The sequence below is a fragment of the Gorilla gorilla genome, chromosome 2 (assembly GCF_029281585.2).
Source record: "Gorilla gorilla gorilla isolate KB3781 chromosome 2, NHGRI_mGorGor1-v2.1_pri, whole genome shotgun sequence".
Classification (NCBI taxonomy): domain Eukaryota; kingdom Metazoa; phylum Chordata; class Mammalia; order Primates; family Hominidae; genus Gorilla; species Gorilla gorilla.
The window spans coordinates 210,806,330-210,822,026 of record NC_086017.1 but is presented as its reverse complement, the minus strand read 5'-3'; positions in this window follow the sequence as shown (position 1 = coordinate 210,822,026).

Genomic DNA, 15,697 nt, shown 5'->3' with positions numbered 1-15,697 from the left:
ACCTAGACTGAGTCTGAGCTCCATAAATTAGCTGCCCCTGTGTGGGTAAGAACAGATTTGTTGAACTCGATTTTTGCATTACATTTGCATAATACTCTCATTTAAATAATGACAGGAGAAGGTATGGAGATGGGAGGTGGGAGGGACGTGGGCTCTGAGCCTGAGGGCTCCCAGTAGAAGGAGCTCAAGAACAGAGCTGCCCCTCCCACAGTACGACCTCCACTGCCCAGAGATCATACGGCAAATGGTGTTTTCTGGTGGGGTCAGGGGTGCGGGGGAAGAAGCGTGCCACATGGCCCAGTCTCTGTTGCCCATTGTCACCGCATGGAGAGGTGGAGAAGTCCCAGGAAGGCAGAAGGCTTGGACCAGTGTGAGGTCTGAACGGCATCCCCAAAACCCCATATGCTTCCTCCAAGTTGTATTAATCATATTTTTTTAATTTCTGTATTTTATGATGCTCTGACATCCTGGGGCCTCACTGACCAGAGAAGGAACTGCCTCTCCCAGGGGTAGCTAATTCCTAGGGACTCCCTGGTGAGTGTGCCTTTCATGTGCAAACCGCCCAATCCAAGCCCTTGGCTCCAGCCACCTCCTATATGGGCTCCTGCACTCCCAGGCCAGTATTTCCCTACCCTAAATCACACAGGGCCAGGAACCAGACAACTAGAGGCCACACCTGCAGCCCAGAGCCCTCCAAAATTGCTGAAACGCCCAGCCCTAGGCCTGCTCAGCTGATCACCACACCTCCCCAGCTCCTTCCCACGATAAAGGCTCTGGGCCTGCTCACCCCTCACTCCTGCTGCCTCCTGGCTGAGCTGGTGCTTTCCTGCATGGCCTTGCCTGGTATGCCATGACCCCTCCTCTTGGGAACCTTAAGTAATAAACTCTCCTTTCAAGACAGCTGTCTCCATGTTTGTCATCTTATCATACCTAATTAAAATAAACCATTGGTACATCGCAAAACACAAGCCTCTGTCACCCTGGCAGCCTGGAATGAACAGGAGATGCCTTCCAGGTGCCCAAGCACTGGGCTGATAACACTGATGGGCACAGAACAAGCTGAAGGTGCCACCCCCAGGAAGACTGCAGGAACTCTGAGAGGAGTAGCTTGTTCAGGGACCCCCTGCCAGGGATTGAAATAATTACCACTAACACCATCTTCCAAAATAGCATCTTGCATCTAGATCAGGGGTGTCCAATCTTGTGGCTTCCCTGAGCCACATTGGAAGAAGAAGTGTCTTTAGCCATACATAAAATACATTAACACTAATGATAGCTGATGATGAGCTAAAAAAATCGTGAAGAAATTCTCATAGTTTTAAGAAATGTTACGATTTTGTGTTGGGTCCCATTCGAAGCTGTGTCTGGCTTCACGCAGCCCGCAGACTGCAGGTTGGAGAAGCTTGGTTTAAGTAGTAGCCCATGTGGGGACAGCTGCTCTATTTGCAGAGTGACTGTTCCACGTCACACATAGTGGGCTGTTTGTACATAAGCTGGCCTGCCTGCACATATGCTGTGCCCTATGCAGAAAGGCTGGCCTATATGCAGATCAGCTCACTTCTGGTTCCCCCAAATGCGAAGATGTTCTAATAAACATGCTACCCAGATTGGCTGGTCAGAGGCAACTCACAGAGCTGACATCAATTAGTTGCTCTGGACCTGACCTCAGTGTCCATCCTGAGGACAGCTGCTGGCCCAGGACGCATACATGCCGATTCTCTCACCGTGGACCCCACCAGCTACGTGGGACACCACCACAGGCTGTGGTTCATTTTCATGCGTGTTAGTGCTGTTCTCTGTCCATCCTTGCAAAGCAGGCAAAGCAGGTGGTCAAGAGGGAAGCAAATCAGGGTGTGGTTCATTTTCATGCGTGTTAGTGCTGTTCTCTGTCCATCTTTGCAAAGCAGGCAAAGCAGGTGGTGAAGAGGGAAGCAAATGTCAGAACTGCCCTAGTTGTCTGTGGAGTCCCCCAGGCCTCAGCCTGTGGCTCTGAACCCGTTTTCCTGCCATGATGCTGGGCAGCATCCAGGATGTGCATCTGGGCTTCTGCCAAGCTTCCTGCAGGACAGTGTGGGGAAACTCTCCTTCCACTTCTGAAATGATGCTGCTAAACGCCTCTGCCCACCCAACAGATAAACTGGTACTTGCAATATGCTTGCAGCTTTGGTGTGGGAATGGGGTTGCCTATTACGCATAGTTATATTTAATAAGAAACTAAACTGAAAGCTCACTGCAGTAAACAAGCATTTGGATTCTCATCCTGGCTCTGAAACGACTGGGAAATCGTTGGAGATTGATGCATCCCTACAGGCATCTCTTGAACCCAGGGTCATCTGGCCTCCATGTGGCTGTGTGTGCACAGACGATTCTTCTCCAAGATGATCCTATGGGTCCTGAAAGACCTTGGCACAGGGGCCTCCAGACTGCGGTAACACCATCCTCCCTTCTGAAACCCAGGCAGAGAGGCTCGGAGAGTGGCACTGGGGAAATACCACGAATGGCCAGCAAGAGGAAGAGACCCTCTGCCTGCCCAGTCACTGTGTGCCCAGAGAGAAGTGTGGGTGTGTAGGGAGGGACACAGCCCTGCCGCTGCTAAGGGAGAGATGTCCAAGGCCACTGCCTATGGGGGCTGTGTGGAGGTACAGCCCCCACCTCTGCCCTGGGCCCCCAGCACCCAGCCTGCCATGGTCAGTCACAGCCTTCCCATGCCTTGAGTGTCTGGGGAGGGCTGGGAAGACCAGGAGGCACAGGGATGGAGTCTTGGGCTGATCTTCCTTGGAGATGCCCCAGCTTGTGGCCTCGCATTGGGCCTCTCCACGTGGCCTGTGTGTTGGGCCTGGCTCACCCCAGCCATCCTCACATTGCACAAGAGACCCTTGTCCCCACCGTGTTGCACCGTGTGTGGCACCCTGGCTAGAGGCCCAGCTCTGGAGTCAGACTGGGGAAAAATACGTTGGCTCTGCCAATGCTCACTGTGTGCTCCTGGACAGGTAACTAAACCTGTCTGTGCTTGTTTCCTCCTGTTAAAATGGAGACAATAATCAGGTATACTTTAAGGTTTGTGCTTATTTTGAATTACACAAGAAACAGAGCTGGAGTCAAGGATTGTTGGCACTAATCATTTGAGAGACTATCCCAGGGAGAGCTGGGAATGAGTGGTGATGTCATGATCCGGCGCTGCTGAGCCTGGGGAGGTCTGAGAAGGCCCAGCGGAACCCTCTTGGGGGCCAGCACTCACAGCACAGGGAAATTCGGAGACCGGGCCAACCCCGAAGGACTCTCCCTCCAGAGTTTGTCCATTGCTGGGGGGCCAGCACTCACGGCACAGGGAAATTCAGAGACCGGACCAACCCCAAAGGACTCTCCCTCCAGAGTTTGTTCATTGTTGGGGGGCCAGCACTCATGGCACAGGGAAATTCAGAGACCGGGCCAACCCCGAAGGACTCTCCCTCCAGAGTTTGTTCATTGTTGGGGGGCCAGCACTCAAGGCACAGGGAAATTCGGAGACCGGGCCAACCCCGAAGGACTCTCCCTCCAGAGTTTGTTCATTGTTACGTGTGTCGCCCGGCACTGCTCTCATGGATGGACTCTTGGCCTTTAGTGTGCTGTCTCGCCAAAGGGAGATGAGGGCAGCTGACAAAGGCTCCCTCTGGGATTAACTACATGGTGTTCAGGCATCTCAGAATCGTTCAGTAGGAGGCAGCACCTTGGCCATGGAGCTGGGGACACCGACACAGGGAGGGGAGGCCTTGGCGGTGGAGCAGAGTGACTCCTAGTAGAGCCGCATGGGAAGCTGTGGCATATGGGTGCTGCCTGTACTCTCTGGCTCACTTGCTTACTCATGTATTGCTTATTTGCTCAGCACCTGCTCTCTGCCAGACACTCTCCTGGGTACAGGGATGCAATATTCCTCGTGAGCTCAGACACATACAGGACAGCCAGACAATACAGCAAAACAGAAGTGAACACTGTTTTAGATGGTGAGGAGTGGCAGGAGGGGAAATCATGCGAGAAAAAGCAGGAGTGCAGATCATGATGGAGGGAAGTGCTGGCACTCAGAGGGGAGGCTTCAAGTGGTCCTGGGCTGAAGCAGGGGCTGGGTCAGGAGGAACAACTGAGGCTGGACGCAGAAGAGAACAGGGTGACCGGGCATAAGGCGGGGGGACACTGTTTGAGTCTTGGATGGAGAGAGTGTGAGTTGGGCGCAAAAATCCTAGAGAAGTAGCTACGGTCTGAGCTGCCAGGCACCAGGAGCGGGAGCTGTGAGCATACTTGTGGCCTCCCACCTGAGGCCACAGGACGCAGACTCATAGGACGTCCGCCCTTTGCACTTGCTGCTTAAGGTCTCAGGGTGTCAGAGATGAGGACGTGTGTTCATGTGATCCTGTCCCTAGTGGGTCAGCTCATGAAGCAGGGAAGGCTGCCCAAGCTGACGCTAAACTCCCATAACTACCCTTGACCAAGCAGGTCTCTGAAAGGGGACTGTGAGTCCCACTGCAGGAAGGGACAAAGCTTAAAGCACCAATTCCCATTTTATCCTGAAGACCTGAGAGTCTTTCAAATTTATAGAGGTTTTTTTAGTTAAAGAAGAGGACAAAATGTAAAGAAAAAGGAAAGGATAGGAATAAAATAGTCCTTGAAAACCCAATGGAAACAAACCAAATTTGGCTTCTGATAATATAATTTCATAATGCTTCATTGAAATATCATGTACTTACAGAAAAGTGCTCAGTAGATTTTGAAAAACCAAGCTCACCCTGTGGCCATTACCTGGACACTGGAGCAGGGTGTGAGCTGCCTGCAGTGCTTCTGTGGTCCCTCCAGCGTGGCCTCCTCCAGGGAAAACACTGTCCTTACCCCAGCAGCACAGACTAGTTTCTTCATGGAATTTCTTTTTCCCAAGGACCACAAAGGAAGCAGGGAGGCAGGGAAGGGGGGGCAGTTTCCCTTCTTAAAATGATGTGACTGGAGGGAAAGTGGATACAGGCGGGAACCCTCAGCAAGCTTCAAGGAGCCCCACCGCCATTCAGCATCCGTCACGGAGCAGCCACAGTGAGGCCAAAGTTGCAGCTCACATTAAGAACAATTAGCAGTTTTACACCACTTTTCCACATTCTTTTTAAAAAATTATGTTCTTGCATTATTTTTCCTATATGGATTTTTAAACATGAGAGTGTTTAAGTCGATTGGATGGAAGTTCAATCTGGTCTTGATTACCTTTGACTTCGTGAGTTAATGAGTGCTAAGTAACTCACCTTTCCTTTAATCTGGAAGCAGTGGCCCTGCCTGTGGGGTGGGGGACACAGGCTGAGAGTGGACCACAGGCTCCGAATCACCTCTTCTGGTGCATGTGTCCTACCCTCAGGCCACAGATCCACAGGGTCAGACTGAGCTGCGGGGAGTGTGTCCCCACCCTGTTTCCCTTAAAGCAGGTTACAGAGGATTGACCTAGTGGGGTCACAGAGAGCACCGTGAGCCTGAGACCCAGGTTGTGGTCCTACCTTATCACGAACTCACTGTGGGCCTCAGCCTGGCCAGACCTCTCTCAGGGTCTCTGTTTCTGCATCTGTATAATGAGGCCCCATCTGCAATGTTAGATGGAAATTGAGTAAGGACTAGAGGGGTTGGGGGTGATTCACCAACTCTTTACCCCTCAACAGAGCAGAAGGACAGCTTCCAGAGTGTGCTTCCAGAGGGCCCTGGGCCCGTTGAGTCCTAAGAGGAAGAAACCCCCATCATCATGGTACATGCTGTGTAACCCCACAGCCTGGCTCACTGTGTCCACTGGAACCCACGTCCTTGGGGTCAGCAACCTGGAAACAGCCACTCTGTTCACAGAGAAGCAACCTTTCAGTGTTTTCCTTTCCCCTTACCACAGGGATGGCCGTGTTAGAATTACACTTCTCTACACCAGCCAGATGAGTTACTGCAGCCTTATGACTTGATAGGTCACCCGGCATGCATTTGTAACAAAATCTATGATGTGATAAAGCAACAGACTCCATTGCAAAAAACATTAGCAATCTCTCCTCACTAAATCACAACTTTGATAAAGTGATTTCTATTCAAAAAGCTTAGTGCAATTATGGTGCAGAGCTGAGATCCCAGCACAATTTCATGTACAATCAACCTGGCATCTCCAACGCACTAACTGAAGCATTATCACTATTGTCTTCCGTATGAAATATGCGCAAAGTATATTTCTTTCCCTTTATCCCCCCAATAAATAGCATATTCTGGACATGTAGCATTTCAATGAATGTGGCAGTAGGCCACGGGGACCACTGACCCTCACACCTGAGAGGACACTGAGGCCCATGGAGGTGGAGAGACTGCCCAATGCACACAGCTCATGTCAGTGCCTCTGTGATGGCTTTCCCCCCAGGTGACTGTCACCCCAACATTTTACTGACACACACAGAGTTCCTGGCTCTGTCCTCCCACCAGCAAACTCTGTGCATAGCCAGAGTCTCCTCCCACCTGCTGCACTTGGGGTTTATAGAGAGCACTTAGGCCTGCAGTAGCTAAGATTGCATGACTGCACTCCAGGCTGGGCAACAGAGTGAGACTTCATTTTAAAAAAAAAATCCACAGCTAAGTTGATGCAAGAGCAGCATCTAAATCATAGACTAGAAAAAGCAGCCATCACATGTGACAGTGAAGCTTCAGAAACTCCCTTTGGGATGTAGGAGCAAGGCAAAGATATGCCCTTCTACCCTTTCTATACAACCTCTGGTAGAGTTACCGGCTTGTGCAATAATGCAAGAAAATGAACTAAATGTGGAAAAATGGGTCAGGAATAAAAGGAAACCATCATTCTTTATTGACCCTATAAAAATCTACATTTTAAAAGGTCATAACAAATAAGAGAGTTCAACTGGACACAAGACTAGTAAACAAAACCATCAGCAGTACCCAATTCATAATTATAAAAAGCAAACAATTTCATTTGACATCAACAAAAGTTATCAGTTACCTAGGAATACATCAACTAAGACAAGGGTAATAACTTTATGAAAAAATAAAGATATCAGTGAAGGATATTTTTAAAGATGTCTATAAATAGGGAGGTGTGGTGAGACCTGCACGGTAAAGCGATCAAGTCTCCCCAAGTGAGGCGATGGATTTGACGCAGTTCCCACCAAGCACACACCCATGGGGACATGTTCACATGCGTCTGTTTACATGTTTTTTCAAACTTGACTGGCAGACTCCAAAAACAATATGGGACAATAATAACCAAGATAATTTTAAAGGAGAAAAAGTAAGTCGAGGATACATTACACCAGATACAAGCACACCACATAAATCCATTGCAATTACAGCCACATGATATCTTGGTAGAAGAGAAAAATAGACCAATGGAAAAGAGTACAGAGCACCAAAGAAGACCCTCTTCTGTGTTGAAACTTAGTCTATTAGAAAATAAATAAATTGCCCAATCGTTTGGGCAATTGGCTCTTCATTTGGAAAAAAGATACCTTTAGATCTATACCTCAAGACATACACAAAGGTTATTTTCAGGTGGACTGAGAAACTTTATAAATATAGCAAGACTCTTTAGATGAAAACATAAGAAAATATATTTTGAATACATTTCGTGGACTTCGCAAAATACATAGAAAAATCACATGATCAAAAGATTAATAAAATTGACTAAAATTTAATAATAAATATATCTATAATAAATTTTTTAAAAATAATAATAAAATCTAAACTTTCCCTTCCACAAATGATACGGAGACTAGGATAAGGTATTTGTAAAACATCTTGTGAACTAAAGATTTCTATTGAGAGTACTTAAAGATTTTTAAGTGATGCTGGCTCCCCTCTTAGGGGACTCTGAGTTCAAACAGGTTTCCTCGCATGGCCGAAGTGTTGAGTGCCTTTTCCACTCCCATTCTCTCACAAGTGTGCAGAGGCAACTGACGTGTGATGTCACTGCAGACTGAGTACAGAATTCCACATGGGAAACTTGTTTCCCAGGAGCCAGGCAGCAGGAGCATTCACACATCTGAACAATGCTACTCCTGTCACCAGTTTCTAAAGAAAATATAGTTATTTTCATAACATGTTATGTGATGAACGTAACATAATCCTTGATGTTCATTAGCATGATGGATTCACTATGAGTTTTCACTAATTGGTTACTTAATGTGATGGTTAATATTGTCAACTTGATTGGATTGGAGGATGCAGAGTATTGTTCCTGGGTGTGTCCGTGAGAGTGTTGCCAAGGGAGATTCACATTTGAGTCAGTGGACCGGGGAGAGGCAGACCCACCCTCAATCTGGGTGGGCACCATCTCATCAGTTGCCAGTGTGGCTGGGATAAAAGCAGGCAGAGAAATGCGGAAGGACTAGACTGGCTGAGTCTTCCGGCCTTCATCTTTCTCCCATGCTGGATGCCTCCTGCCCTTGAATACCGGACTCCAAGTTCTTCAGCTTTTGGACTCTTGGACTTACACCAGTGGTTTGCCAGGGGCTCTGGGGCCTTTGGCCACAGACTGAAGGCTGCACTGTCGGCTTCCCTACTTTTGAGGTTTTGGGACTCAGACTGGCTTCCTTGTTCCTCAGCTTGCAGCCTACTGTGGGACTTCACCTTGTGATCGTGTGAGTCAGTACTACTTAATAAACTCCCTTTCATATACACATCTATCCTATTAGTCCTGTCCCTGTAGAGACTAATACACTTAAGATTTTAAATTGTTCTCCATTTTCATCTTTAACATGGTAAATGTTAATAGATAAACAATACTTATTAGGGTTCTCAATTACTTTTTATTATTTTTTTAATTGACACAATATGGCACATATTCGTGGGGTTCACAGGGATGCTGCAGTACATAGAATGAATCAAGGATTAGATCAGGGTGGCGAACACATCCATCGTCTCAAACACGATAATTTCTCCTCCTAGCTATTTGAAACTATGAATTATAGTCAACTATAGTCACCCTACAGTGCCAAAGAACCATAGGACTTATTTTTCCCATCCAGCTGTAATTCCATATCCTTTAAAAAATCTCTCCCTATCCGTCCCCTCTCCCTCCCCTTCCCAGCCTCTAATATCCTCTATTCTACTTTTTACTTCTATGAGAGCAACATTTTTTAAAGTTTCCACATGTGAGTGAGAACATTCAGTATTTAACTTTCTGTTCCTGGCTTATTTCACTTACCATAATGTCCTCCAGTTCCATCTGTTTTGCCATGAATGAGAGGACTTCATTTTTTTTTACAGATGACTAGTATTCCACTGTGTGTATATACCACGTTTTTTATCCAGTCATCTGCTGTTGGACACCTAGGTTGATTCCATGTCTTGACTATTGTCAATAAACATGGGGTTGCAGATATTGGTTTGATATACCAATTCCTTTCCTTTGGATACATGTCCAGGAGTGGGATTGCTGGATCTTATGGTAGTTCTGATGTGGGGCAGGTGAGCCCCAAGGTGGAGTTTAGTCTGCAAGGGTTCTTGCCTTTACCCAGGAAAGAATTCAAGGGCAAGCCAAAGGAAGAAGAAAACAGCTTTATTTATTTAGAGACGGAGTCTTGCTCTGTCACCCAGGCTGGAGTGCAATGGCACGATCTCGGCTCACTGCAACCTCTGCCTCCTGGGTTGAAGCGATTCTCCTGCCTCAGCCTCCCAAGTAGCTGGGATTACAGGCACGCACCACCACGCCCACCTAATTTTTGTATTTTTAGTAGAGACGGGGTTTCAACATTTTGGCCAGGCTGGTTTTGAATTTCCAATCTCGTGATCCGCCCACCTCAGCCTCCCAAAGTGCTGGGATTACAGGCGTGAACCACTGTGCCCAGCCAAAAACAGCTTTATTAATAAAGAAGCAATGTTACAGCTCTGAGACTGTTCCTGCAGAGCAGGGCTACCCTCTCTGCCCTGTAAGAAGAGAAGAGCAGCTCGGGGCAGTTTTGCAGTCATGTTTAATCCACTTTTAATTTCACACGGATTAAAGACGGTTTATGCAGAAATTTCTAAGGAAGGCATAGTAACTTTTGGGTCATTGAGTCATTGCCATGGAAAGGAGCGGGTAACTCCCGGTGTCGCCATGGCAACGATAAACTTCCATGGCACTGGTGGGTGTGTCTGATTGAAAGCTGCTTCCGCCCCAGCCCTGTTTTAGCTAGTCCTCAATCTGGTCCGGTGTTCGAGCCCCACCTCTGGAGTTGAGTCCCACCTCCTACCTCAGTTCTGTTTGTAGTTCTGTGAGGAACCTCCACACTGCTTTCCACAGTAGCTGTACTGGTTTACATTCCCACCAACAGTGTCAAGAGTTCCCTTGGTTATTTTTTGTCTTTTTGATGAACGCCATCACAACTGGGGTGAGATGATATTTCAGCATTGTGGTTTTGACCCTGAGAAGAAACAGTTTGAGCATCTGTGGTGCTGGGAAGTTCTTGAATGCCACCCTCAGGAGTTCTAGGGTCACCCTTCTGAGGACGACAGGAGTGGAGGAAGGGCTTCCAGCAAGGGGCAGACCTTACCAGTGAGTAGAACCTGGCAGCAAGAGAAGAACTAGATGTGGGGGCAGGAGGGTCAGATGGGAGAGGACCTGCTCACGGCAGGTGCCCTACCTGCAGATGCTGCAGTCCTCCCCGCACTCCAGGCCCACCACACCACAGGGCACAGCCTGGCAGCCTTCTCTCAGCCACGGTCCCACTCAGCACCTCTTGTACATGTGGAAGGGGCTCCATGCTCTGCAGAGGAGCAGAGGAAGGGGAGATGTAGGGAAAATACAGAGCGGTGGAAAACTGGGTGGGCCACAAATGGCCAGGATCTTCCCTCAGCCATCGTGTGTGGGCTAGGTGGTCACAGTGTCCTCAGAGCCTCGACATCTGCACCTGTGAGATGACACCTGCCTGCCCACCTCTGAGCATCCCAGTTGTGCCCACAGCCCCGGGTGAGGGCAGGGCTGAGACTTGTGCCCAGATTGCTGTATTGATGTTGAATAGACCTGCTGGAAAGTGTTCCAGATGCTATCACACATGGAGTGGGACAGGATGAGCATTCCAACCTTTCATTGAAAGTTCTGTTTATATGTAGCTGCCAAACACCTTGGTGAGTGGACTATTCTTCCAAGATGGAAACGAACTTGTCCCACCCAAAATGGGGTAGTGCTGTGGCTCAGCAGGAGACTGTCACACCCCCAACCCAAAGCAGGTGTGTGAGGAGGGGGCGGCAAAGGGGATGCATGCCCCTATCACAGTGGGTTTTCATTCACAGCAGGACTCCCCGGAGGTCCTCTACCAGGTGGCACCTGAATTGGGGCCTGGGGACTGGCTAGAGTCAGCTGACAGCAGCTGGAGCACAGGTCAGAAAAACACAACCCACTGGCCTAGAGCTCCCGTCCCTGCCCTGTCTCTAACTTGGCCTTTGATGCCTTTTATTTTTCTTTCCTCAAATGCACATTATTAACTGCAGAGGCCCAGCTGAGAAGATGAGAGAAAGTTAATGAAATTACATGAGTGCTTTGCTGAGTTCCCTTTCAAACTATAGCTTGTTAAGTTAAAACAGCAGTGTGAAGGGTGTAGCTCTCTGTGAAGTTTCTGGATGTGGCCCTGGCCTCAGGGAGGCTTGTGGGGTGGTCAAGGAAGCCTGGCAGAAGGTAGTTCATGGCAGAGACACCAGCCACATGTGGGCTTTCCTGTGTGGGCCTTGCCTGTGTGGGCCTGTCTTTCCCTTGCTGGTCTCCTGTCTCAAGTTCTCCCATCCCTGCTTCTCACGTCTGTGGGCCTGACCACTCACTGCTTTGATACACCCAGCTCCTTGCCCTCCAGCCTGGGCTCAGGTGCACTGTCCCACAGGACTACAGGGTCATTTCCATGACTCTGTTCCTGGTTTGCCTGTCATAAGCATAAGTGTGTGTCATAAGCCCTTCAGCTGTGAGCACTCTTGCCCAGACCTCGGCTCTGGTCCTCGTGGTCACACCTGAGTGGGTGAGGTTGACTAGCAGAGAAAGAAGAGAACCGATGAATGTTGACAGCACAGGAATCAGGTCATACGGCCCTCCCGTCTCCTTCCCTCAGCTTCTTGCTGTGTTTTACGAATGGATTTTATAAACCTGTGATTCGAGCATCCTCAGTTGCTTCTCGAGCCTTTCCGCTCCATGAACTCTGGGACAGCTTGCCTGGTACTGCAACTGGAGGACATCATTGCATCCAGAGAGCTTCCCACATGACAGTCTGTGAGCAAGGGACTTCGCCTCCCTGGATGGTGGTTTTCTTTTATGTAAAAGATGTGATCATAGTCTCTATTTCTCAAGGGCGCTGTGAGAAACACACAGAATAAGGCCATGTGAAAGTGTGTGGCAGGTAGCAGATGCTCAGTAACGTGAAGCCTGCCCTTCCCGTAGCCTTTCTCTTCCTGCACTGGGTCTAGACTTCACATTGTCCCATGGTTCGAGATCCTTGGTTCATCCCGAGTCTTATCATCATCCCAGAAGCTTGGAGGGAGCTCCTGGGGAAATCCAGCTTCACGGTCCCACACTGATCACTTCCCCTGGGCATGGCCTGGTAAATGCAGCTCAGATCCGCTCCCTAGGCAAGTCAAGGAAGTTGCTGCCCAGAAACCAAGTGAGGACATTTACAAGAACCGGCGGCGGCAGCAGCAGCAGCAGCAGCAGCAGCAGCAGCAGCAGCAGCAGCAGCAGCAGCAGCAGCAGCAGCAGCGGCAGCAGAAGAAGAAGAAGAAGAAGAAACTGGATTTGCTTTTTCACCAGAGGATCCAGGTTTCCCTGTGGCCTCGCAAACAAAAAAGAAGGAAGACGGAGCAGCACAGTCATCCCTTTGTGAAAAAGGCATTCAGGTAACTGAGTGACTTAGCAAGCCTGGGTCTTGGGGCAATTACGAATACCTGGTTGAAGGGCAGTCCTCAGGCAGAGCCCCTGAGACCTGTTGAACTCTAGAGTGTGGGAGCAGAGGAGATTCAGGGCCTGCCCAGGGGCAGTGTCCACAGGGGCAGAGTGCCCCCAGGACTCACCCTGGCTCAGTTAAGGACTCCCCTCAGGATCTGCAGAGGTGCAAGGCAGGGTGCAGCTCTGCCTGGACTGAGCTGGAAATGCAGCCGTGTGGCTGAAGTGGCCACTTCCTGCTTTCTGTAAAGCAGCCACAGGGACCTGTGAACAGGTAAGACCCTTACTCTTGATTACTGAAGAACTAGAACCCAGGCTCCCTTGACCTTCTCTCCAAAAACCCAGATGACACGAGGACCCTCTCCCAGCTGAAGGGGCAGATTCATGCTTTAGAGTGTGGGGAGTCAGCGTGGGGGCACGTGAGTGTTTAGCTTAGGTGTGGGCCTCACAAAAGAGTCAAAACAAGTCAGCCAGGACTCCAGCAGCCTTCATTGTGTGAGAGATGCCAGCACTGTGGCCACAGCCTGACAGCTGCACAGGCCACATAATGTGTGGGGCCGAGTGGAAAACGTGGGTTTTTTTTTTTTGTTGTTGTTCAAAATCATGAGCTTCCAGGGGCGGCGGCAGAACCTTAAACTGCTCTGAGGCCCTTCTGAGCACAGGACTTGGTATGACTGCACAGGGATACCTGGCAGGCCAAGTGCAGGGACAGAGCGGTCTGCCCAGAGGCCAGCAGGTCCCCAGTCAGTGTCTGGCACCAGCTCCCTTCATGACCTGGGCTGGCTCAGTTCCACGGGACTCCCAAGGCTGGGGGCTTCCCCGGAACATCATCCTCAGGGATTTCCCAACAGGAGCAGCCTCTGGCTTCAGATCTGTCCTTGTTTGACTCATAAATTATCACTCAGACTGAGAAAATTAACACTCAGTGATTCCTGAAAGGGTGCCCAGTGCAATAGATAATTTTCAAAGTGAGTTCATCGGGGGATTTAATAGCCAGGCAATGTCCATTAAAACAGCGACAAACATGGGGAGAAAAGGAAAAGTTCCAACTGGAAACTCATGCTGGCTTGACAGTTGTTCTCAGGGAGCAGAACAGAAGTGGGCATTTTCATTCTGGTTACACCATCAGCGATACCTCCACGGAGCCTCTCAGCTGGTTCCTCCTGGGTCTGGGCCACAGGCCTCCCAGTATTGCCGGTCTCGGAAGACATCTGTGGGCAGGTTCTGTAGAGGGAATCTGAGGCTGTGTGGGATGAGCTGCAGGACCCCATGTGGGGAAAGTCAGGAGGCAGCACCAGCTCCTTCACCAGGACCTGAGGGTACTGTGGCTCATCAGGGGCCATCGAGGACATGGAGACCCTGCACAGTGTTTGAGGAGTCCTGCTACATCAGTTTATTCTGGTTTAGGTGGTTGAGGGGAGACTCAGTGAAGTCTTGGGGGTTCGGGGATACACTGCCAGCCTCTGGGACAGCAGCCCCAGTGTCCCCCGACCCAGGCCTTGCTCCTCCCTGCTGATGAACGCCCAGTCTGCTCCCAGATGCACACCTGTCCTGAAGACATCCGGTTCTCAGGCTCTTCTCTGCAGCACCTGAATTGGGCATTCCTGGGTAAAGCAGTTTAAGTTACTTTCACTTTTATCCACCTTGTTTCCGTTATTTCAACCATGCATGTCCCTTGTGTATGTAGGATAAAGGTGTCTAAGAATAAAGGTCCATGATTTAAAGTTTTTTCCTCTTCTTTCCCTGTCCTGACCACCTGATCATAAACTTGTAGAAATAAATTGTGTCTCATGTTGTGTATCTTTTGATGCATCTAGAGAGATGGTTATATTCATATAAATAAACGGGCACATCCAGCACATTATTTCTAGTTGTCGTCTGCTAATAAGTTTACATCTGGTAAATGCCAGTGTTTCATCAAATGGCTGCATTGCACATGAGTCAATCTGTGTGACAAAGAATATGGCAGGTTTTGTACAGCCTTTGTAAAGACATTCTTCAATGCTGCCTTTTAAAATAGAAATGTTAAATCCTGTAACTAATCAACCTATGCCTTGTTAGAGGGCTGACATTTTCAATAATTCCTTTACAAAGGGTAGTGAGATGCATCAGATCCCCCAGTGGCCCCCAAGTAGGGACAGTGACAGTCAGCAGTTCTTTACGGACACCTGTTCCGTGGCAGGTTCTCTGCCGGCCCTGGCTGCGGGCGGCCCTCATCTAACAAGATGCTTCGGTCCATGGGTGGAGGACAAAGGCCTATGGGCTTGGGGAGCGAGTTCTTTCGTCTCCTATATGACCTTCATCTGCTCGCGTTTCCCACGAAGTGCATCTGGGTTGGAAGGAGATGGTGGTTTCCCACGGAAGTCTGGTCCCTAAGTGACGCCTCTACTGCCTACATCAAAATCTCCCCGGCTTGCTCCACAATGGTCCCGTCACGTGGTGCAGACTCAGGCGCTGTCTTGTGTGTGCAGAGGCAGGCTTGGTCTTGTGTGCTCTTGATCATGCACCTAGTCACTTCTGTTCTACAGTGTTGCATTCTTCTAATTTCCATGCACATCTTTGCATAGGCGTGTTCCCATTGTTCCCATGCCAATAAGTGGTGTGCAAGGTTCCAGAGTGCACCAGTATTTCTTTAGTCGGTGTCATGCTGTTGGATATTCAGGTTTTTTAACCTAGTGTAAATAACATTCACATTTCTAAAAACCAGAAGAGTGTTTGTGATTAAGATATCATCTTAGTGGATATTAAATTGCTGCATCTGATTTCATTTCTCTTTCCCAAATAAAGAGTCAGTTGTGTGGGCTGGTCTCATTCTGAAACTGCACA